This window comes from Mustela nivalis (genome assembly GCF_964662115.1).
Source record: "Mustela nivalis genome assembly, contig: HAP1_SCAFFOLD_681, whole genome shotgun sequence".
In the NCBI taxonomy this organism is placed as follows: domain Eukaryota; kingdom Metazoa; phylum Chordata; class Mammalia; order Carnivora; family Mustelidae; genus Mustela; species Mustela nivalis.
In genome coordinates this window covers 149,945-172,583 of record NW_028135982.1, presented here as the reverse complement: position 1 = coordinate 172,583, position 22,639 = coordinate 149,945, and the positions used below count along the sequence as shown (strand labels likewise).

The window sequence follows — 22,639 nt, the reverse complement described above, 5'->3', positions numbered from 1 at the left end:
TATTTATATGCAATGAAGACGGGAGACATTTACTGAAGTGGTGGAAACAGGAATGGAAGAAGGACTCAGATGTTGGAAACAGCAGGAAGTGGAGACACATCATGTATCTGGAGTGTTTTCTTGGCTGTGAATGAAATTTAAATCTGCCATCCAAAACTACTGTTTATTGTCCTCAGCATGATTGTTTCACGAGTGGACATTCATCTGCTCACCCAGCTGTGTATTTTCATGCCGCATTCATGGAAAGACAGTAGCTGCTTCCTGGGAAAGTCATGGCAACCATCTGTGTCCCATGAGTTTTTAAGGAACTTGCCAGTTAGGGCCAATGATTGATTAATGCACATCACTTTATTGCCCAAAGACAGGTATTTGATCCTTAGGCTGACCGAAGCAGAATTTGGCAGAGAGAAGAATAGTTTAGAGGGAGAGGTGGCTTCATGGGACTTTGTACCGTATTTCCAACCCCTTGATGCTCACTGGCCTGGAGTGTAGTGTGAGCAGGATCCAAAGGAGGGGCAGATGTATTTTAATGAAGGCCATTTTATAAAACCCTTTGAACGTTGGTGAAAGAACTCCTTTTTTTCCCCACTCTGGAGCAAAGATATATCCACAAGAATCACTCCACTCTTGCCGGCCATATCAGGGGAAAGGATCGCTGAGGACCAAACATGCTTTTTCCTTCAAATACTTTGAACTGTATGGTTATTCAGGTAAAAGCAAAATCTTGGATAATTCAGGAATGGTCTTTCTCTTGATAGGAAAGAGGAAACATTGCTTATTTTCTCCAAGTTCATCCATATTTTGTATGTTTGCTTGTTTGTTTGTTTTTTGAGTTGACTCTTTATGATATTTCACTAGAACTTGAATATGTGCTATATCACATCAGCAAAGACCTGGCATACATAATATTTTGTGTGAGAGTGTATGTCAAGCAAACATTTCAGTTCTCCCATCTGCTTTCATATTACCATATTCACACAGAACACTTCACTTCTAACAATGTGGCTGAGGCTGTGGATTTTTCCCTTACCAGGCAACTCTGCAACACCAGCTGGGTGTCCTGTAGTTTCACTCAGCTTTGACACTGTCTGCCTTGCTATGGCATCTGATCCCACAGGTTAAGGTCTCAGTCCCGTGAGACTGTTCCATCACATTCAGGTGCCAGTCACAAGTAGGAGGGGCCCAGGTTACCCACAACTTCTCTACAACTTGGCTACAAATCAGAGGTTCCTTCAACTCCTCCTCCAGTTCAACTGAGTGGCTCGCAGAACTCTGGGAAACATTTGTTTTCATTTGCAATTTATGAAAGATATGATAAAGGATACAGATGAACAGTCAGATGCAGAGACACAAAGGGCACAGTCTGGGAGGGTCCCAAGCACAGGAATGTCTATTCCTGTAGAGCTGGGTTTCATCCCCCTCCTGGTACCTGGATATGTTTACTTACCTGGAAGTTTCCTGAAACCCCTGCTATGAGGATTTTTTTTTTAAAGATTTTATTTATGTATCAGAGATGGGGGTGGGGGAGAGCGAGCACAGGCAGACAGAATGGCAGGCAGAGGCAGAGGGAGAAGAAGGCTCCCTGCTGAGCAAATAGCCCAATGTGGGAATTGATCCCAGGACGCTGGGATCATGACCTGAGCCGAAGGCAGCTGTGTAATCAACTGAGCCACCCAGGCGTCCCTGCTATGAGGATTTTTATGGAGGCTTCCTTACATAGATGTGCTCTGCTTTTAGCCCCCTCCCCTCTCTGGGGGAATGTAGGGGTTGGGGTGGGGGTGCCAAAGATTCTAAATTCTAATCATGGTGTGGTCTTCCTGGTGATGTGTCCCCACTGAGGAGCCGTCTAGGAGCCCACCCAGAGTTGTGTTATTAGAACAAAATATTAAACTCAAAATGGATGGAAGACCTCAATGTAAGATAGGAATTCTTGCCAGTTTTCTTAAGGTGATTCTTTCTCTCTGCTATCCCTCAAGATTCTGTCCTTGCCTCCCTTCCTGACTGCACTGTCCTACTGGGCAATCTTGCCTATTGGGCAGGTGGAATGGACCAGTAGGGTCAAAATGCACAGCTTCTAGAAGGCAAAGGGATACTCCAGTCTGCTCTCAGGACTTTGGAGTCTTTGTGTTTTTGGTGCTGGCGAAAGGAAATGAGAGAGGAGAGCAGACAAGAAAGAATGCTAAGTCATTAGAGAGAACTGGTGGGATAAAATACAGGCATGATGAGTAGAATGAGTTTAAAAACATGATACCATTGGGTGATTTTTTTTAATACTCAGTAAGAATATTTTTAACAAAGTGAACCATTTAGTTTTGAAATATTCATTCTTAGCATAATTTGAGTTTTAAGATAGGATTACATTACATGATTGTCAACATTATTTGTCACCATGACTTTTTTTAAATTTTGGATAGGAATTTTAATAAGATAGCATTTTATTTCAGTAGACATTTAAGTTAAAATTTAAATGTATATATATTTTTTTCCCACATATTATCCAAAGGCTACAAATTAGAGTGGTAGAATAAGGAGAATCAAGATACTTGTTTTAAAGTTCTTTTTACACTGTTTTGAAAATATTGTCTTCCTCATTTATTTCCATCATTTACCATGTTAGCAAAATCTACAAACTTGTACTTGGTAAGTACTGATTGGGCTGGGTATAGAGGATGTCCACAGGGAAGCTGCCATTCTCTTTCAAAGTGACCTTTGTTTATTTTTAAGCAAAATAGTCACTTTATTCTTATATTTAATGGTAACTTTATTGTAAGAGGTTTAAAGTTTCCTAATAAATGATTTTACCTATTTGTACAAACTATTTATTTGTACCTCAGGAAGACTGTGGCTCCTAAAATAATTCAACATGTGTCATGATTCTTCTTGGTATAATTATATTTAAAATTAAGTTTTAAAATTTTAATTTTTAATTGAAACTGTTTATTGAAGGCAGTGTTTATTTTCTCAGGCAAAGATGGTGAAATAAACATTCTTGTTGAAGTCTTCTCTTAACGGTGTTGAGGTATGGTGACCGCAGACCCCAGACCTTGCCCAGTGGTGAGGCAGACCATCCCAGGCCATGCAACTGCCCAGAGTAGCCCTTCCTTATATCCTGGATCTTTCATCCACTAGGTGCTACTTACAGCTTCTTATGGAGGGGCCAATATTTGGGCAACTGTGCAACCTAAGGGCAGTAAGCTCCAGAAAGGAAGGAAACATGAGGGAATTTCTAGTTTCACTGCCCAGGGTTTTTTGGGTTTTTGTTTGTTTGTTTGTTTTCCCCTATGAAAAATGAAGGCTCACAGGACATAAGTATCCCTTTGATTGGTGCTGGGGTGGGGAAGCAAATTTTCTTCTCCCTAATATTGGAAAGCAGGCAAAATTAGTTAAAGTGAATAATCAGAAACAATTTGGGAGGGAAAGAGATCACAACAGGCATTAATCCATGTGGTGAATGTGGACTACTAATTCAGTTGTCTTTGGGTGTTTACTTACATACACACAAATGTGCATGCTTGGATCAGGGGAAAACAGCAAAAACATGATGCCTTTTGAAATATGTAGAAGTACTAACCTTTAGAGGTACCGGGCTGTGTATTTGTTAGCTATCTCTATATGGGTATTTTTTTCAGAACTTGTTCTGATTTGATAAATAGTCTATATTCACTGTGGAAAACAAGTATACTTTAATATATTGAAATTAAAGTTCTTTATTGAGAACTTGTCTGCCTCATGCAAGTGCCTCCAGGTATATAAAAGGTGGGAGGTCGGGGTACCAGGTGGTGGGTAATATAGAGGGCATGGATTGCATGGAGCACTGGGTGTGGTACAAAAACAATGAATACTGTTATGCCGAAAATAAAAAAAAAGAAAGTCAGTAAGAGAGCTGGACATACAACAAGCAGTAGCTCAAGTCCAATACCATGTAACTTTTTGTATTGATTATGAAATTTAAAGGAGAAAGGGACTTTTTTTTTATTATTCTCTTTCTTTTCAGTGTTCCAGAATTCATTGTTTATGCACCACACCCAGTGTTTCATGCAATATGTGCCCTCCATAATACCCATCACCAGGCTCACCCAACCCCCTACCTGCCTCCCTTCTAAAGGCCTCAGTTTGCTTCTCAGAGTCCACAGTCTCTCATGGTTTGTCTCCCCCACCAATTTCCCTCAACTCACTTCTCCCCTCCATCTCCCAATGTCCTCTGTGTTATTCCTTATGCTCCAGAAGTAAGAAACTATATGATAATTGACTCTGCTTGACTTATTTCACTCAGCATAATCTCTTCCAGTCCAGTTCATGTTGATACAAAAGTTGGGTATTCATTCTTTCTGATGGAGGCATAATAATCCATATTGTATATGGACCACGTCTTTATCCATTCATCCATTGAAGGTGCATCTTGGTTATTTCCACACTTTAGTGACTTTGGCCATTGTTGCTATGAATATTGGTGTACAGATGGCCCTTCTTTTCACTACATCTGTATATTCTTGGTATATACCGAGGGCAGCTCCATTTTAATTTTTTTGAGGAATTTCCACACTGTTTCCCAATGTGGCTGCATCAAGAAAGGGACTTGTTATTAATTCTGTGGAGCTGGTCAAGTCTGATACTCAAAGATGAATTCTTTCAGACATAAAGTAGTTTATACCGATTCTATTCTTCAGATTCATATACAAGGAAAAGGCTATATAAAATTAAAGTCCCATGGATTTGATTAGGGTAGTATTGGATGTTAAAGTACCTGAAATGATGAAGAATGTCTGTACATTCTTCTAGATTTGTTTCAGTCCTAAAATATTAAATTAGTTATAATGTATGTGAAAATATTCTTACTATTAGAATTGCTTATCCTTTCTCAAATTTTTTAGTGGCTTAGTACTTCCACCGCTGTATGCCATAGCTGTAATAAGCAAGCAGTAACAGGAGCCACCATCCCACCTTTGTCAGGTCACAAGGCAGAATCAGAAACAAGTCTACCAAAAAATGTCATCCCTAATAATTTCTGGTACTTTAATTTTAAAGTTTTAGTTGATATTCATCCAACCAAATATATAGCTGAGGTATATGTTTGTGAGAAATTGAACTGTTTAGGGTGGTGGCTTACACTCACTCCCCTAATCATGTATTCTGTTTCCTTCCAGACATCCCCCATTTGAGACCAGTGCCAGTGTATGTACATTACTACAACTCAAGACAATGAGAACATTTATAGTATAAAAATTCCATACATGGCAATTCACATTGTTTTTATTAAATGGATTATAAATTTCTTTTTGGAAAAAAAGTATCTAGCTATAATCCAAAACACTCAAAATCGAGTTGCTGTACTGCCCCAAATCATACAGGTATGTCATTCCTCTTTTTCTTATATTTTACATAGGTAAAAATACACTAACACATACCAAAGTAATTGACTCATAGGGGTTTTGGCTCCTAAAGGATGCTGGTTCTAGGGATTATGTTTATGGGTGGGCTCTCTCTCTGTTGCTGATGTGTCAGAGGGACTTCTGAGATAGCACTTGCCATGCTCTGCTGACATTGCCATGACAAGGTGATCTTTGGGGCCAGGGAGATGTTCTGAGAACATGGTGTTGTGTGCAGTCTCCTGGACCCTCTCATTTTCCTTCCTTTTCTCAAGAGCCAGTGACATCAGAGCATAAGATCAGGGGCCTGTGTTGCCTTCACCCATCCCCAGCACCAGGCAGGCCCTCAATAATCATGTAGGTGATCTTTGGGAAGGACCTATTCGACTGCCAAGTGCCTCTTGGCATCTCAGAGGGAGCAGTGGAAGAGCATCTCAGGATTTTGAGGTGCTGTGATGGAATGCCTGGAAGAAAAGGCAGACTCTCTTTAGAAGGCTTTCAGTGAAGACCTCTTTCTGTGTGGGGCCCATGGTATACCTTTCCTCTCTTGTGGTCTTTGGTCATAGAGAAATGGGCTTTCCCAGCAGGTTGAGTTGCTTAGAGACTCTGTGCTGTGTAGGGAAGGACGACTTGGGGAGGTTTGAGAGGGGCTGCTTCATGGCAAAGGCCTGCTTTTATGCACAAAGCATGGTCCCCTTAGAGCAGGTTCACTGATGCCCCAGAGTTCCCAAAAGTGTGACTAGGCCTGAGCTGCAAGAGTTCACACACCTGAGTGGCAGGTAGCATCTTGGTGGAGGAGCACCAAACTGAGGTCCAGAGCACGTGTCCTCATTGATTAAGAACTGACTACAGAGCTAGACAAACTTATTGTCAAGAAGTCTGAGGGGGATACAGTTACAGTAAAGAGCAGCAAAATACTTACTGAAGATTTTGAAAGGGAGCTTTGGGGTGCATGGATGGCTCAGTTGGTTAAATGTCTGCCAGAGATCAAACCCTGTGGTGGGTGGTGGGGAGTCCCTGCTAAGTGGGGAGTCTCCTTCTCCCTCTCCCTTTCCCTCTGCCACTCTCCCTGTCTTGCTCACTTTCTCTCTGTCTCTCTGTGTCAAATAAATTTTATAAATCTTTTAAAACATAAAAATACAAGAAAGATTTGAAACTTAAATTCACTAGTTGTAACATGTAATAGGAACCCTGTAAACAGTAATGATCACTGCTGAGAACAAAATTGATTTTTTTTAAGATTTTATTTATTTGGCAGAGAGAGATCCCAAGTAGGCAGAAAGGCAAGCAGAGAGAGAGGAGGAAGCAGGCTCCCCACCGAGCAGTGAGCCCAATGCAGGACTCGATCCCAGGACCCTGAGATTATGACCTGAGCTGAAGGCAGTGGCTTAACCCACTGAGCCACCCAGGTGCCCCACAAAATTGATTTTCCAAAGGAATATCCCAGAACACTGAGGAAAATTTCAAAGAGATGGAAATGAGAAACGAATAAGTAAGATCTGAGGTCAGGTCCAAATCTACCTTGCAAGTATCCTGAGGACAAAAGGAGAAAATAAGAGAAGTTATAACTGAACTAATGCAGCATTTACTTGAGCTGAAAAACAGTCATGCCTTCAGTTCATAAAGCCTTCAGGTCCCAGGGAGAATTAGCTGAACAGACTCAAACCAAAACAGACATAAACCTATTTGACTTTCAGGGACTAAGAAAAAATTGTCAGAGTTCCAAACAGAAACCACCAGTTCCTTCTAGAAAATGAGACAGAGTATCATTGAATATTGACTTTAAGCTCTATCCCTCAGAGCTGAAAGAACTCTCTTTCTTAGAACTCTTGCTTCCTATCACATATGTAAGCAGATGTCAGATTGATTAACCTTGTAAATTGGTTTAAGTTCTAACTCTACAAACAAAATGATAAAGAATTTGGAGACAATCTAGGGACATGTAAAAATTTGGGAAGTGGTAGACTACCTTAGGTAGAGATAAGACCCACAAACCATAGAAGAAATGACATGACACTTTATTTTAAAAATTTGAAAAGATTTGTATATCAAAAAAGAGTAAAGCTGCATGTGGGCAACAGGATGTGAAAAGCATTTGTAACATCAGCTGTTCAAGGAGTTCATGTCTCTGACGTGCCTACAAATTGAGAAGAAGACAAACAGTCCGATTGAAAAACAGACCAAATGAGAGGAAGGAGAAGTTCATGGAAAAGGAAACAGAAATGACCCTGGATTTCATAGTGAGCCAGGGAACACCATTAGTTCTGGACCATTTTGAGACACCTTTATTCACTCACCCTGTAGACAAAAACTAAAAATCATCAGGTAGACAAAAATTTGCATGAAATCATATATAAGAAACTCAGCCCCACTCTTTGATAAATTTTACAGTCTATTTTGTGTGATTGTTAATCAATTCAAAACAATCTGTTTAGAGACTCTGACTGTTCCTTACTTGGTTAAAAATTTTCAGGGAACCATCACTGTATTTATTGAGAATAAGTTCGGGTCGGGCCTGGTTAGTACTTGGATGGGAGAATAAGTTCCTCATTCTTGAAAAATACATTTGAGTGATGAAAAATAGCAAGAATAACGGAATAGCCACAAATTCAAGGTTCTAGTTTTCCCCCCGCCCTTAGTTGGAAAGGAAACTTTTCACACATGTGAGTCATCTACTTTTATTATCTGGATTTCTTAGATTCCATAAAGTCTGACCTCCTGAATCAGTTTGGATGGTTGTCTCATCCTAACTCAAACTGTCTTAAAGATTAAAAAAACAAAACAAAACAAAACAAAAACCCTTCAATCTCATGAAGAAGCAGCTCATGGCAGGGCTTGCAGAGAATGTGTTTTATTCACACTGTCTCCATGATTTTCTCCATTTTTCCCTACTCTGCCCTTTCCCTCTGGCCAGTTTGTCTTCCACCCCCTGCTGACTGTGTGATGGCTGCCCGCAGTGGGGGCACTGCTTTCCTTGTTCACATTCAGAGACAACCCAGATATTTCTGTAAAGCCCTTCCCATTTGTGTGTGTGGGACAACCTAGGTTACTGTCTCTCATAGAACAGTAACAAGGCACTGACTGTCGTGCAGCTGGCTGTGTGAATGGCCCAGGAGGAACATGACTGGCTTCCATGACAGACCCCTTCCCTGTAGTGCGGATGGGGCCAGCTTCCTGTGAGTCACCTGGACTGCAGTGGAGGAGGCACGCAGTGAACTGGGGTTCAGGGAGGGGGAGGGAGGAAGGATGCTGGCAGTCAACTCTCCAGACCCAGTACTACCACACCCTGAAGATAGTCCTACCTAGAAATGGTCCCTGCCATTGTACAGACTCAATATGTCTCAGTGAGTTCTTCTAGTAGTTTTTTAGTGCCACTGTAGCAAATGACAAATTCTCAGTGGCTTGAAACAACACAAATTGATTATCTTTCAGTTCTGGAGGTCAGAAGTTCAAAAATCAGTCTCAGTGTGGTAAAATCAGGGTGTAACAGCCTGTGTTCCTTCTGTAGGCTCTAGAAGAAAATCCACTTTCTTGCCTTGTCCTGCTTCTAAAGCTGCCTGCATTCCCTGACTTGTGGCCCTTCATTGCACCACCTTTTATCCCTCTGTTTCCAACTTCACATTGCCTTCTGATTCTGATCCTCCTGTCTCCTTATGGATCCTCATGATTACATTGGGACCACCGAGGTAATCCAGGATAATCTCTCCCCCCTCACACCTTAATTTAATCATGCTTGCTAAATCCCATTTGCCAGGTAAGGTAAAGTACTCAGAGCTTCTTGGGCTCAGGGTATGGTCATCTTTGGGGCAGTCTCTATTCAGCTGATCAGTTGCCTCTTGTGCTCCCTTTTATGCCTCACACCTCATCTCACACGTGTCTGCATTGCAAATAAGAAATGCAGCAATTTAAACCATTGAATATTAGATTTTGGAGATAGTTGCGGGAATAAAAGCACATATAATTTTATTTGTGTCCTAAAAGTTTTTGTTTGGAATTTTAAATTTTATCTAATTGTCCCTAGGTAAATTAAATATGATTCAATCAATTGATCTGAAAAATCTTTTCAAAGAGTATACCGCTGTTGTAAAGGCCCTTCAAAACAGTATTTTGAGTGCTGTTTCCAAATGAAGTTTACACTTTCACCCTTATCACTGTATTAAAGGTCATGTTGTAGGGTTTTCTGTGTGTGTGCTTTTTTTCCAAAGTGAACTTGCTTCTCTATCTAAAACTAATACCTCTAACAGTATTTTTCACCAGGGAGGAGAGAAATTAGTGTATCTTCTAGACTAAGTTTTCTTTCCACGTAAAGAATCTATTAGGACTAATATTCATGGGAGAAGGAAAAGACAGTAGCTCTTATACCCCATATACTATGTTGACAACAACAGTATAAGCCTGACCAAAGCTGTACATCTTGGTGCATCATTTCAGCTGAAACGTGTTCAGTGAAGTATGATTTATTCCTTAGTAATTCATTTTTGTGTGAGATAAAAGTACATCAACAGAAATTAGGGAAAGCAGAGTGGTAATTTTAAAATTTCATCATTGACTGCTTTTTACCAGTTCTATAAGCACATTAATTGATATTAAAACCCATAAACGCTCATTTGGGAATGAAAAAGAAAGTTTGAGGTGGTATTGATTTTTTAATGATATTTGTATTTATGTGTATGATTACGCTTAGTTACACTTTGATTGAGTCCGAATGTGCCCTTAACAATAATCCATGGGCTCTGGGTTTCCTGAAGTTGTATGTCATGGGGTGAACAGTTAGAAAAAGTGAATCCCACCAATTGACAACCCTATGGGGGTTTATATATTACACAAACACATTTGTTTGTTGACTGCCACTCCAGTACATTCTGTGTCCTAGAGCTCTACCCACGTGGTGCAGGCTGCCCCCATCTGTGCTGGAGAATCATGACGGGGCATTCAGTGGCCTTAGGCATCCCCACAGAGCTGCAGTTGCATCCTCTCATTTCCCACCTAGTTTGTGGGCATCCCCCTTTAGCTTGACCCTGACAGTGGACAGGTCTCAGTGTGAGCTGTCTGTGGGAAGAAAGATGTTGGGGGGCAGCAGTAGTTGTTGATGGGAAGTTTTAAGTGTCAGGTTGTATCTTGCAATTTTCCGAACCCTGGCAGTGCAGGCCTGGGCCAACCTGGTATGTCTGTTTCACCGACCAAATCTTCCTCATGTGCCCAAGAAGTGAAACCATACTTGCATTTGCCACCAGAATCAACTAATACTAAATAATAGTTGAGAATTCCAGCTTCATTATGGTGAGTGGAAAATGGACTTCTCTCTGGTTAATTCTGACATATGATTTTACTGTTCATCTTCATAAAAGGGATAAGAAATGAGGAAACGTGGATTATCAATTTGTTTTCACTCTCATCACTCACTGCAGTTATAATTTTCAAAATACCAAGATGTTTTTCAAAAGTAGTTTTTTTTGTTGTTGTTGTTTGTTTGTTTGTTTGTTTGTGGACGGAGTAGGGACTAAGACTAAGGAAAGCATTGTTCTATCAAGAGAAGTTGTTTTCGGGGCTCCTAGGTGGCTCAGTGGTTAAGCCGCTGCCTTCGGCTCAGGTCATGATCTCAGGGTCCTGGGATCGATCCCCACATCAGGCTCTCTGTTCCGCCTTGAGCAAGCTGGGCATCCCCAGCTACCCAGCTTCACAGTCATATATTATCCTTTTCCCCAAAGACCTGTTGCCCGTATATGTATTTCTAGTGGTCATATGTAAATGTGCTTGGTAACTAGTAAAATTCTCCAGGGGTTACAGTTGAAGTAACAAATTGTTCCGAGGGGTACCAGCAGTTGGGAAGTTGGACTCTACTCATTTCAAGATTCCAAACAAAAAAATATTGCCCAACAAATGACAAGACTAAAACTATTAAAGGCTCTATGGAGATACCAGATAAGGAACTGTATACAACTCTAAATAGGAGAACTAGGAATCAAGAAGGATAGATAGGTAACTTCAAAACAATGAAAATCCTAGAGCAGAAATATCCCAAGGAGAAAACCATCAGCCAAGAAACATGAAAAGATTCCTGAAATCCTCAGTGTTCACAAAAGAGCAAAGGAAAACACAACGTGTTAGTGTTAACCCAAGGAGCAGACCCCAAAGAGTGTTGCTTAATCCAATGGATTGAATTGTGAAAAACGGATTTAATTATGGAGTGGGGCACCTGGGTGGCTGCTTTCTGCTGGGGTCTTGATGCCATTGTCTTGGGCTCCAGACCTTTCTGGGCTCTGTGCTCAGCAGGAAGCCTGCTTCTCCCTCTCCCATTTCCATGGCTTCTACTCCTTCTCAAATTGGGCTTCCTCTCTCGCTGTCTCTGTCTTTCTGTCCAATTCATCAATCAATCAACCAATTCCTTCAATTCAAGAAGTAAAAATCAAATGTTGACGCATGTGGCCCTAAAGAACGACAAGAATATGGAGGGTTGTTTGATGATTTTTTAAAGATTTTCTTTCTTCCTTTGACAGAGAGGAGAAGGAGAGAGACAGGCAGAGAGGGAGGGGTGAACAGGCTCCCTGCTAAGGAAAGAGCCAGATGCAGGGCAGGGTGCACAGGCTGCTGCCTCGCCAAGTCCAGCATGAAGCCCTGCAGCAGCTCCAGCAGTCCCAAGGGGATCTCTCTGTAGGTCTTGCCTGCCCCTCCCCCACCGGGGGCACCTGGGCGCCGCCCTCACTTCCTCCCTGGACCGACCTGTGGCCCCGCCCCACCCCCACCCCCGCGACGAGCACGCTCAGAGGGTGCTGGAGGCGCTCAAGGAGGCTTGCCCCAAGGCTCCCTGGGCTCAGCTGCTCCCTGCTGCTCCCTGCCACAGCAGCACGGAGGGCGGCGTGGGCGAAGGCGGCATCCGCTGAGGGAGCCCAGCCCTGGCAGGGCGGGCAGCACTGAGGGCACCTCCCGCTCGCCCTGGGGCCTGTCCCTTCTCTCCCCACCCCTCCCACTCTCAACCATTGTTCCCTTCTGTGAAGGGTTTGCATACTTGGTTTTAGGGCAAGAGCACAATTGAGTGTGAGGGGGAAAGGGCAGGACCAAAAGAGAGACCCAGTGGACTCTGCCCTGAGCCCAGAGCTTGCCTCAGGGCTCAATCTCAAGAGCCTGAGATCACCACCTGAGCCAGAACCAAAGAGTTGGGCGCTTCACTGAGGGTGCCACCCAGGTGTCCCTCAGCTGTTGTGGACCAATTTCTGGAGAGGGGTGCCTGCGTGGCTCTGTCAGTTCAGCGACTGCCTTGGGCTCAGGTCATGACCCCGGTCTTGCAGGATCTCCTCCCGCCTCGGCCTCCCAGCTCCTTGGGGAGTTGGCTTCTCCCACTGACATTCTACTCTCCCATGCTCTCTCTCACTTATTCTCTCACAAAGAAAGAAAAGTTTCCCAAAAAATGTCTTTAGCCTTGTTTTATGGGCTTCAATATGGTTGATCTCAATGAGTTTTCTCATCGGATGCAGACAACTTGAGGATAGCCATGTGTTTCTAAAAGGGTCCTTTTGTGTTCTGAAATATCTTCTTTCTCTGTTCATTTATCAGGTGTCTTTCCATTGTCTCTTCTCAAGACCTAGGAAAAGCAGCCTTTGAGTATTCGTTTGGGTAATGTCTAGTCCTTTTCATCCTTTTTCTTTCCACAAAATCTATACTAGCCTCTGCTTCCTTCTAAGTAGAGTTTATTTTTCACTGCCCTATTGAGGTCTTTTCTTTCAATAGAATTTGAGTCGTTCACTCTGAAGGTCATTGTTGAAATGTTGAATTTGAAGTCTACTACCTCGCTAGGTGTATTTTCTTTTTCCTGTCTATTCCTTCTTCCCTTTCCCTTTAGAACTGCCTTCTTTCGATGACCTGAGTCCTTTGGAGGCTAATCTCTGCCTTCTTTGATTGGCTGTCACAGGGGCAGTCAGAGATTAGTAGGTATTTCTGACCCTTTTTACAGTTGTTCTCCCCTTCTTTAGGGAAGCTCTAGAGTCAGCTTTCTCTGAGGGATCATTTCATCCCGCTCCTAACTCATGCTCCTTACCGGGTCTCTACTGAATATTGTGACTTAACCAGAAGAACACTTCCCTCTGGCTGGTAGGAACTCCAATGACCTCTAGCCTTGTAGGAGTCTTGGCAACCATCTGGTTCCATTGCCTTGACTCTTTGTCAGAACCTGGAGCATTTTCTAAGACACACACTGCTTCCTATGGACCAAGGACTCAAGAGGACTCCAATGCGTATTTTCAAGAGCTTGTTTTCTACTTGAATTCCGTCTCTCTGGAACCCATGGTGTTTTCATCACTCCAGCCTTCCTGAATTCCAATCTCTCTTTCCTCATACCAGAGAGACTCCCATCTTTTCCTTGGAATCTCCTCCCTACCCTCACCATCCAGAATTACTCCATGTGAAAAGCCAAGTGAATCCTGGGGCTCAGTTTATTTTTTTTTATTTTTTATTTTTTTGCTTGTTTTTCTTTTCACAGGGTTCACAAATGTGCGTTCATTTTCAATGTTTTAAAGAGTTAGATATATAGATATATATATAGATAGATAGATAGATATAGACATATCTATATCTATATAGATAGATAGATACTTTTTTTCTTTTCAATTCCCCATGGGCTTCTGGTTGGTTACTTTTCCTCTCACAGGTTTGTATTAGTTTTCTAGGGGTGCTATTACAAGATATCACAGCCTAGAGGCTGAAACAACAAATGGACAGAATTTGAGTCGTTCACTCTGAAGGTCATTGCTGAAATATTAAACTTGAAGTCTACTACCTCACTAGGCATATTTTTTCCCCCTGTCTATTCCTTCTTCCCTTTCCCTTTTGAACTGCCTTCCTTTTTATAACCTGAGTCCTTTGGAGGCTACTGTCTGCCTTCTTTTATTGGCTGTCACATGGGCAGTGAGAGATTAGTAGGTAATTCTGACCCTTTTTACAACTAACTAACTCAGGCTCCTTACCCGGTCTCTACAGAATATTCTGACTTAGCCAGAGGAACTCTTCCCTCTGGCTGTTTGTTACTCCAATGACCTCTAGCCTTGTAGGAGTTTTGTCAACCATCTGGTTCCATTGCCTTGACTCTTTGTTAGTACCTGAAGTATTTTCTTAGGCACACACTGCTTCCTATGGAACAAGGACTGAAGAGGACACCAGTGTGTATTTTTCCAAGAGTTTGATTTCTACTTGACTTATTTTTCTCTTGAACCCATGGCCTTTTCATCACTCCAGCCTTCCTGAATCCCAATCTCTCTTTCCTCACAGCAGGGAGACTTCCATCTTTTCCTTGGAATCTCCTCCCTACACGCACCATCCAGAACTATTCCAGGTGAAAATTTGAGTGAATCCTGGGGCTCAGTTTTTGTTTTTTTGTTTGCTTGCTTGCTTTCCTTTTCACATGGTTTTCAAATGTCCGTTCGTTTTCAATGTTTTAAAGAGTAATTTATGTAGATATAGATATAGACATATCTATATATATAGATAGATTTTTTTTACTCTTTTCCAATTCCTCATGGGCTTCTGATTGGTTACTTTTCCTCTAACAGGATTGTATTAGATTTCTATGGTTGCTATTACAAGATACCACAAGCCTAGAGGCTGAAACCAACAGAAGTGGACAGTATCACAGTTCTAGAGGCTACAGTGCTCATAGACCATGCTCCTTTTGGAGGTATTATGGGAGGATCTGTTCCAGGCCCCTTTCCCAGCTTGATGTATTTGGACTTTGGACTTCTTCACATGGCCCTCTCTCTCAGTGCATATCTGTGTATCCACAGTCTCCCTTAGAAGGACACAAGTCCTCCTGAATTAGGGGCCCAGGCTATTCAAATATGATCTCATCCATGCTAGTTACATCTCCAGGGACCCTATTTCCAAATAAGGTCACAAACCCAGGTGCTGGGGTAGGACTGGGATAGTATATATTCATACACACACAGACACACACGTGTGTGTGTATGTCTCTCTCTCTATATATTTATATTTACATTTATATTTATATGTACATATACTTTTAGATTTTTTTTTTTTTTTTGCCTAATAAAACATTTTTGTTCAGAATCTCAGTCTTCCTTCCTTTCAATAGAATATGATTCGCAGGGCACCTGGTTGGCTCAGTGGGTTAAAGCCTCTGCCTTTGGCTCAGGTCATGATCCCAGGGTCCTGGGATCGAGCCCCGCATCAGGTTCTCTGCTCAGTGGGGAGCCTGCTTCCTCCTCTCTCTCTCTGCCTGCCTCTCTGCCTACTTGTGATCTCTGCCTCTCAAATAAATAAATAAAATCTTTAAAAAATAAAAGAATATGATTCGCATGCTTTTGGTGCCTTCTGAACAATTTGAACACCTCTACCTTCTCAATTTCCATGAAAGTTATTCTTACCTAAAGTCGTCTGCCATTTATTTTTAAAAACAGTTGGCATCTTCTTGCAGTTTACAGTGTTTTTGGTTTGAGTATATGTTTATAGGCTGATAAAGGTGATTTTCGTCCTACTCTTTCCTTCCGAATTTGTTCCTTTTTGGGAAAGTAAATTTTCTACTCTTTAAAAACAAGGACCTAGAAAAGCGAAATGGGTTTTTTTTTGTGAGTCTGCATTCCATTTTCTCATTTTGCATGTGCTTTATGTGACCACAGTTTTGGGGGCTGACAGCATTTATCAGCATTTAAAAGAAAAAAATGAAATTAAATTTAAATTAATTTAAATTAAATATATTTAAATTTAAAATTTAAAAAACAAATTAAAATTTAAAATTAAAAATGTAAATTAAATTTATTGGAAGGGGACGTGAAACATGAGAGACTAAGGACTCTGATAATCAATCTGAGGGATTTGTAGGGGTGGGGTGGGAGGTTGGGGGAACCAGGTGGTGGGTATTAGAGAGGGCACATATTGCATGGAGCACTGGGTGAGGTGTAAAAACAAGGAATACTGTTATGCTGAAAATAAAAATTAAAAAAAAAACAGAAAAATTGAACAAAACTTAAATACTTTTAAAGAAAAAACAATGTATTTTAAAAAAGGGATCTATGACTTTCTTTTTTTTTCTTGTTACTGTCAATGACATGAAGACAAAGTCAGCCTAACCTAGCCCTGTCAGCTATTAGCATGATCACTTATTTCAATGTGGAGTTAATTTAAAATGAAAACTCTGGGAGAAATAAACTATATAAATCAAGTATATAAGCATTATTCTAAAGTTTTGGACTTTGCTTCAAGAGAGTTGGCATATCTTTAGTTTCACTGTGAGAACAATAACCAGTCATTGGGGTATCTAGTAGGATGTGTAAACTGGAAGCAAACTGAAATGAATGCTAATATATATATCCATATACATGTATGCATTGTTTATACGGTATAATCATATATTAAATCCCATGGCTTTGGAAGAAAGTTCTGAACATCTCTAATATAAAATGATAGAGAATATTGCAAAATAGAATATGTAGACTTTCAAATTGGAATTCAAAGATTTGTGACAATTGTCAATATTTGCCAAACTTTTCAGTAGGTTCTTTGATGCCTGATTCTTTATTTGGGTATCAGAAAATCTTTTTCCCACATGGAAGCTTTACACATATCCCTAAGCCATATGGAATAGACACTTTGACTTATATGCAAAATATTTGTGGTCTTTGCAGAGTCATTACAATTTCTCTTGCGGTACAGATGAAGCCATAAATAAATATATTTATATTTATTTATAAATAAGTATATTTATATATATACTTTATACTTTATTTATACATATAAATAAGTATATTTATAAATATACACATATTACATAAATTGTCTCATATGTTTTTGAGTATCTTACTTGCTCTTACTCATCAGAGATAAATCACTGCATAGGCCCATACTTAAAGGAAGTGTGCACAGTGGGTTTCATCAAATATAATATTTTTCTTCTCTTTGTACCCTCATTCAATTCCAGTAAGTACTTTACTTACACTAAATCCCGTCAACTTAACCTGTACTGGTTATTCTTGTAAAAAAGAAATGTTAAAGGGTCTCGAAAACATGGTATTTTTTCCTTCTAAAATTTGTCTCTTTTTTAATGTAAGCTAAAAAGAAAAGATAATCATTCTGTTAAAAACTTAGCCCACTGCATCTACAGGTCTTCCTCTGTTATAACATATATTTTTAGTATGTCCTTCATACTAAATCTCTAATAGTATTCATTTCACAGGCTTTTGTGCTCAGAAAGGAAAATAAAGGAGACCTTGATATTATAATAGCATTGACTAGTATTAAATGTGAGAATTTGATACCCAAAAAGGATAGCATTTTTTCAGGTTTACTTTGGTTTTAAAAATTAATATTTATTTATTTGAGTAATAAATTCATAAACCTAAATCATTCTTATATTTTTAAGTTCAACAGGCAAAATTTATTACTCCATTTATAACTCAAAAAATATTAACAATCACTTCTCAGGAGACTGAGATTACTTTATAAACACATTAAAAAGGTAGCTTAGGTAACCTGAGTGGCTCAGTCAGTTAAACATCTGACTCTGGTTTTGGCTCAGGTGGTGATCTCAGGGCTGTGAGAAAGCCCCAAGGTGGGCTCTTCACCCAGCATGTCTGCCTGTACTTCTCCCTTTGCCTCTGCCCCTCCCCCTTGCTCTCAGAAACATGCACTCACACACACCGTCTCTTTCCCTCTCAAATAAATATATAAAGTCTTTTTAAAATTTTTTAAATGTTAGTTTAGATTTCTTTAAATATTTTTAATTGCATCTATATCTATTTGGATAATTAATTGTCCATTTTACAGACATATTTAAAATCTTTCATATATTTAACTCTTCTATACATAAATTAAACTTATAGACATGATGGACATCAAGTTCTCTTAAATATTCCAATATTATGCATAATCTTTTGACCTTTGACTTTAAAACCACAAGACTAAAATGATTATGCAGGCTACACATTTTGAATTAGAATCCTTATCTAATGTTATTTTTAATGAGTGATGGTTGACATGAAGACTAATAACCAATAACCTTCCAGATTCATGGTAAGAATGTGCTTTGAAGATAGGTCGGGCCATGTGATTTGTTTTGGTCAATAAAATAAGAGCAGAAGCAACATGTGTTGCTTTGATGCCAGAAAACTTCAAGAGGCAGTGCTATATTGTCTTCCCCCAGAAACATTGATCAGCATTGCTCCAGATCGTGGTGACTCTGTCAGTGTCAGTCCCTGGTATTTTCCTGTCCTTCCTTTTGTAACAACACGGGTGGAAACTGAGGGCATCATGCCAAGTGAAATTAGTCAGAAAAGAAAAATATCATGTGTTCTCTCTTATATTTGGAATCTGAAAAAGGCTTTCTACTTAGAGAGTAGAATGGTGGTTGCAAAGAGTTAGGTGCTGAGGAATATGGAGAGATGTTGGTCAAAGGGTACAAACTTTCAGGTAAAAGATGAATAGGTTCTGAGGATATAGCCACCCAGGCATCCCTAGAATGATTACTGTTTTAAAGACTGATAATACCAAGTGAAAATGTGGATCTACAGGAAATCTCAAACATTATTGATGGGAATATAAAATAATGTCATTGCTTTTGAAAAAAAAAAATTATACTTTAAGTTACATGTAACACCAACACATGACCAAGTATTTCCAAAAAAAAAATAAAATAAAATAAAACTATATTTCCACCCAACATCTTCTATTTGAATTTTTAAAGAACTTTATTCAGAATAGCCCAAACTAAAAACAACCCAAGTGTTCATTAAATAGTTAATGGATTAACACATTGTGGCATATTCACACAACAAAATACTACTCAATAGTAAAAGAATATGAACATAAGGGAATAATCTCTTATATATACAAAATTGCAAATTAATTTTAAAGCATTATGCTAAGTAAAAGAAGCCAGGTACAAACACCAGATGTTATATGATTCCATAAACTACAGTGTAATGTGTAAAGAAAAGCAATTATCTAAGGTCACTGAAGACTGAGCAAAGCAGACATATGTCACAGGTAAGTCAACACTTGCTAGAAGAGAAAAATCCTAGGTAAGCTTCCTAGTTTCACCACTCAGAGCCTGAGGACAGAAAGCACCAACATTAGTGCAATGTTGTGCAACTACAATACGGATGTGATAAAACTTTTTTAATAGACTGATGAACCAAGAAGAGCAGAGTCTGGGACAACTACACAGCTGAAAAATTAAGAGGGTGCAGAGTAGAGTGAGGGCAGGATTTCTAAAATGAGAGATAAGGTAGAAACATCACATTATGCCTAAATATTTGGCGAAGTTGCCATGCATCACATGGAAAAAAAATGTAGTTTGAGTTCTGTCAAACTGCACACTCAAAAACAAAAACAACAACATTCTTTGAAAGTATATAACCTAATTCAGAATCTCTACAATGTATAATTCATACCCAGAACACAAATCCAAATTACACAAATTCCAATTAAATGGAAAAATGCCACACTCAAAGAAAAAAACAATCAGCAAAGACAAAAGTAGAGATGGATCAAGATGTTGGCATCAGAACAGATTTTAAACAAGCTACTATAATTATCTTCATGGATATGGAAATACATTGATGATGAATAAAAAGACAAATCTCAGCAAAGGAATAGAAGCTATAAGAATAAAAAAGAAATTAAAAAGTGGAAAATACAATCTGAAATAAAAATTTCACCTGACAGGATTAAACAACATATCGAGGATAAAGTAAATGAACTTTAAGACACATAAATAATAAATTAGATAAGAGAGAATTAAATGCAAAAAATGAACAGACTCAGAAAAGGTGCAACAATTGCAACATATATGCAGTGATTGTACCAGGAGAGGAAAAAAAAATAAAGGGACAGAATAAATGGATGAAAAAATGTGGCTTGTTTCTCAAATTTGGTGAAAAACATAAATGTACAAATTCAAGCTCATTGGAACATAAGCATAGTAAGTGCAAGGAAAATAACATCTACACACATACAGTCAAATGTATGCTTCATTTGAAAGTTTTGAAAGCAGCCATAGAAAAACAATATATTAAACAACATACAGAAGAACAAAATTTACTTGAGATCAGTAAAGGTAACTCTTCAATCTCCACAATGTAACGCAGAGATGTCAGAAATAGTAGACATCTTGTAGATATTTACTGAAGAGATAAAATATTTTTTGAGATGTCCAAATGAGGCTATTAATTACTTCAGTTGGTGTAGGTAGTGGGAAAATCACAATATTTGGGGGTAGAAGAGCTCAGTTAAAGGTTCACATTGACCATCAAGTAGCTGAGATTCTGAACAAGTTCCTTAGACTCTCTAACTCTATAAGTCTAATCTGCTTATCTTAAAATTGAAATAATTGCTCCACAAGGTCCTTGTGAAGATGACCTAAGACAATCCACATGAAGAGGTGCCTGGGTGGCTCACTCTGTTAAAGTGGCTGCATTCAGCTCAGGTGGGATTTCAGGGTCCTGGGACCCTGAAATTTGGATCCCTGCTCAGTGGGGAGTTGACTTGTCCTTCTCCCTCTGCCCCTACCCCTGCTCCATCCCACTTGTGTGCCCACACTCTCTCCCTCTCTTTCCCTCTCAAATAAACAAATGAATTCTTGAAAAAAAAATGATCCATGTGAAAATGTCTGTTTTTAACATATACAAATTATAATATTTATGATATTTAGTTGAATCCAAATTATGTTTCATGTTTGAGTATTTCTTACAAAGATACACTGTTTAATTTCTGCAGAAAGGCCATAATTTTGGTACCATTTTTCTGTATCAGTGGTTTATGGACTAAAAATAATTGTCCAATATAAAGGCAAATTACCTGTTGACATCTGCAAAATGACTTAAATCTTTAAAATCTTGTCCATATGTCCTCTCACTTCCCAGCATGGTGACAGAATTTTTAATTAATGCTTCTAGTTATTGATTTTCTACAACTGACCATCCTCCAAAATTTTCTTACATGGACTTTTAAAAATAATTCTTATATTGAGATTTCTAGGGGCGCCTGGGTGGCTCAGTGCGTTAAAGCCTCTGCCTTTGGCTCAGGTCATGGTCCCAGAGTCCTGGGATCGAACCCTGCATCAGGCTCTCTGCTTGGCAGGGAGCCTGCTTCCTCCTCTCTCTCTCTCTGCCTGCCTCTCTGCCTACTTGTAATCTCTGCCTGCCAAATAAATAAATAAAATCTTTAAAAAAAAGATTTCTAATAAATTGAAATTAATTTTCCTTAAAATTATTTGAGAATTTTATTTTGCATGTGCCATTTATTCCATCTCATTAAACATCACTATCTAATATCTATCTTCAAATAGCTACTAGCATTTTTTACATTTATACCACAATAAACTTTGATGGTTTAATAGTTGCAAAGTATACTGCAATGTTTAGCTATACTGCTATTTCATATAAAATCAGGACTTGGTAAAGCATACCAAATATACACAAATGTACATTTTTTATCCAGTAAGATTCAATTTATCTGAGGCAGACTGTTTTATATAGAAGTATCTTGAACAAATAGGAATTTGTTTTCTTCTTTTATAGATTAATACTTCCAAAAAGAGATAGCTTATTTGACAAAGATTCTGAAACAAACTATGACCTCCTACAAAACTGAAGTGGTTGAAAAGACAAAATATTACTAAATAGCCAACAATACTATGTTTTTATTCGCTGAAATCTAGAGATTAAAGAAAAAATATACTCTACTCTAAGCCATGCTAGGTTGGAATTATTATCCTAATACTGTGAAGAAAATTTTCATTAAGTCATGGATTTTTATGTGTGAAGGACAATCAGAGAATTATCTTTAGGAAATGGGAGAAAATTGCAACTACTTTTCAAATGTAACCTTGACATTTTGAAAAATGCAGTCATGGATCTGTCCCCATGGGGACAAATATATTACCCTTCATTTCTGCACCAAAATTCAGCACATCGTAGCCAGATCTGATCTAATCTCCATGGTCTGTCTTAGGGGGATTATATGCTTATAAAGATATGTCCCAATGAACAGCAAAGATTCACTGAATGTTTCTGATCCCCACCATTTCAATTGATACTGACAGTCATCCGTTTTTTTTAGCCTCAGGTTTTTCAAGATAAAAATCAGTTTTTATGCAGTAAAATAGATGATTCAGTCAAAAGAAAAAGTTAGTGAGAACTTCAAAGCAACCACAATACTTGGGACTAAGAATTAGACCCTATGGCTCCATTCTCCCAGTAGGACACACTTACAGAAATCAACATTGCTTACAAACATCCAGAGTTTGCCTTTATTTAACCCCTTATTAATGATAG

At 39.2% G+C, this 22,639-nt stretch overlaps 2 protein-coding genes across 2 annotated transcripts in view; both read left to right on the top strand.

Annotated features, from left to right (window-relative positions):
- The window catches only part of LOC309857377 (uncharacterized protein), a gene marked incomplete at its 5' end in the record, with an annotated part of 45,247 nt that extends 42,228 nt beyond the window's left edge, over positions 1 to 3,019 (top strand). The window contains one exon of the mRNA XM_082750091.1: positions 2,966 to 3,019. The remainder of the gene's footprint in view (positions 1 to 2,965) is intronic.
- The window catches only part of LOC309857380 (conserved oligomeric Golgi complex subunit 2-like), a gene marked incomplete at its 5' end in the record, with an annotated part of 224,882 nt that overhangs the window by 89,616 nt on the left and 112,627 nt on the right, over positions 1 to 22,639 (top strand). The gene's annotated exons all lie outside the window — the stretch shown is intronic.